The sequence below is a fragment of the Benincasa hispida genome, chromosome 6 (genome assembly GCF_009727055.1).
Source record: "Benincasa hispida cultivar B227 chromosome 6, ASM972705v1, whole genome shotgun sequence".
Classification (NCBI taxonomy): Eukaryota; Viridiplantae; Streptophyta; class Magnoliopsida; order Cucurbitales; family Cucurbitaceae; genus Benincasa; species Benincasa hispida.
In genome coordinates this window covers 52978321-52981080 of record NC_052354.1, presented here as the reverse complement: position 1 = coordinate 52981080, position 2760 = coordinate 52978321, and positions in this window count along the sequence as shown.

Below are 2760 nucleotides of genomic sequence, written 5' to 3'. Positions count from 1 at the left end.
ATATAAGTTTATTTTTGCTATTAAGTTAGAACAACTAAGGTTATAGATTCTCCTCATTTTTTAGAAGAAACGCATGGATTTATTCAAACATTAGCAAAACTCATGCAAAAGAAGTTTTATTACTAAATATCGTGACACTAACGCATTGATATTGCAAGATTTCAATGTAAGCATTAACCTAGCGCATTAGACAAGTGCCATAGGAAAAGCTCTAACGCATGGGCCATGCATCGGAGGGAGTTCAACACAGAGAAGATTATTTGCTCCAGGTTGATTGTGCCACATCACCACTTGCAAGTAAGGGCACCTGTAGGAGGCGGCATCTGAAAAGATTCCACGCAACAGGCGACATCTGAAAAGCTTCCGAGAGTACACGACTAATCAGGGCATGGACTTTTAATGCTGACTAGGCATGGGACTTTAATGCTGCCTATATCTCACCAAGTGGACGTGACCAACGCCTATAAATAGATGAAAAGTCCCTCCAGAGTTAAGAAGTTCGGAAATTATCAAGATCCTTACTCTCTGTATATTGTTAGTCATAATTCTAGTTCTGTAGAGGCTGTGCTATTGGTGCTAGATGATCAGAAGGGTTAAGAACCACCATTACCGCCGGTCAGGGAGCGGAGGAAGCTAATCTTGAGAAAGAACCTTCATCCAATTCCTAAACAAGTGATTGTATACAACGAGATTGAGCCAAAGAAATACAAGAGATTGTATTCTTTGGCTTGACTCAGTTTCCTTCTTCTCATTTATCACTTTCATTCCATTTGATTAAATATTGCTTTTGTAAAGACTCTCTGTTTTTTTATAAAATTCATATGTTTGATCCATCATACTTACCCTTGTTTATTTCTTGTTTATGTTGAATGCATTAATATTTTATGCACAATTTCATTCTAAAGCTCAAGCCAACTTGACAAATTGGTAAAAGCATCTTTAACTTAGATTGTTCGAAAGAATAACTAAGCTGCATCAAGTAGAACGCCTAGTACAGCTAGAGATAGACTTACTGTGTCTATTGCATTTTGTATTAGACGCATTCATCCTAGAGATAGACTTCGTATGTTATTCGCATTGAGAAATGTTGAATGAAGTCTGACGCATAAACAAAAGATAAGCAAACCATCCCATCTCATTCACATCACATCCTAGTTGTGTAACACTCGTCTTAGACCGACGCATCCACTTACATTAAACTCCATTCTCACATGATCCATCACTAACTACTCAACTCTTTTGCATCTCTTGCACAAGCACAGGAATTTAGGGTAAATAACACATTTCTCACATTTATTTAGGAAAACCCCTACAGGAGATACGATGCAAGGCTGCGTTTGGTTAACTAAATCCCTGAGTTCGACCCTGGACTTACCAGGAACCTAAATTAGATTTATACTTGGATCTGGTTTAGGAAAACTTGAACGTCATTAGGAGTTGTGTGCGTTCTGTTGCATATATCTGACACCCCAATGCGTTACAATTACTTAAATGCATCAAAGTATAAACGCATCACTTATACTTGGAACTTATTTCTCCAATTTCTTTTATACAATACACTCCTAGAGCAAATCACGATAGCAACAAACAATTACCTATTAAGAAATTAATTTTCTATGAGTTTTTTTAACACTCAAATGTTGTAGGGTCAGTAAGTGTCTCTCCGATTTGATTGGAGATGGGGTCAAACCCCCAATTATAACCAGGTCCCCGCCCCTCCCTGATCCCGATTATTTTTTATTTTTTAATATATATATTAATTTTACAAATAAATATGTATATATTATGTAATTATATATACACCCTATAAATATACATTAATTTTACAAATAGGAGGAGGCGATATCAGATATCCAATGGGATCTACATAAGGAATAAATTTATTAAGAACATTTTTTTACCTGTTTAAAAGCTGTTTAAGTTTAATTGTAAAACTTAGGGAGATGCCTCTAAATTTTGAGCAATTAAGAATTGAAAATGATTCCAAATACAAAATTGGATTAAAAAAAAAGTGCTTTTATATTATATATACTACAAGGAGAAACATTGCATCGATATAAACCTCCAAAAACGTCGGGAAAATCTATACCGATGCAAACGTTGCATTGGCATGAATATCAAGAAACCACCATCGTGATAGCTTTTCATGACGACAATTTGATTCTGTCGAGATATATCATGCATTTCCAATGTTTGATGCATTGGGTAAGCTATTAGGATTCCCAACGTTCATAATGCGTCGAAAAAATTATTTTACATGGATTCCTTTATGCGTCAAGATATTATCTTACTCAACGAACTGTTGCGTCGGGATTGGTTAATTTTTCCCTGCGCACCAACTAGCATTTACATCTATTTTGACGCACCATGCATCGGAATAGACGTACCCTTACTTGCACCGGGATAGCCTCTTTGTTCTTTAAATTGCCTAAAAGATCTTTTAGTTGGGTAACTTATATATAGAATTTTCTTCCTTGGGTTTTCCTAAAAATTCTTTACATCAACCAATAATAGTATTAACACAAATTAAATATAATAAAGGTTAATATATCCAAACAAAACATTGTTACAAAGTTTTGATCCAACACTAAGTAAACTAGTCCCAACATATCATATTTTCAAAATTGTCATCCCACACTAGTCCCAAAAACCTTGATCTAAAACGCTTTTACCAACCTGCAAGAAAAAATAAACTAAATCATATGAAAAACTAACATAAATTAGGAAATGGAAAAAAAAAAAAAAAAAAAAAAAAAAAAA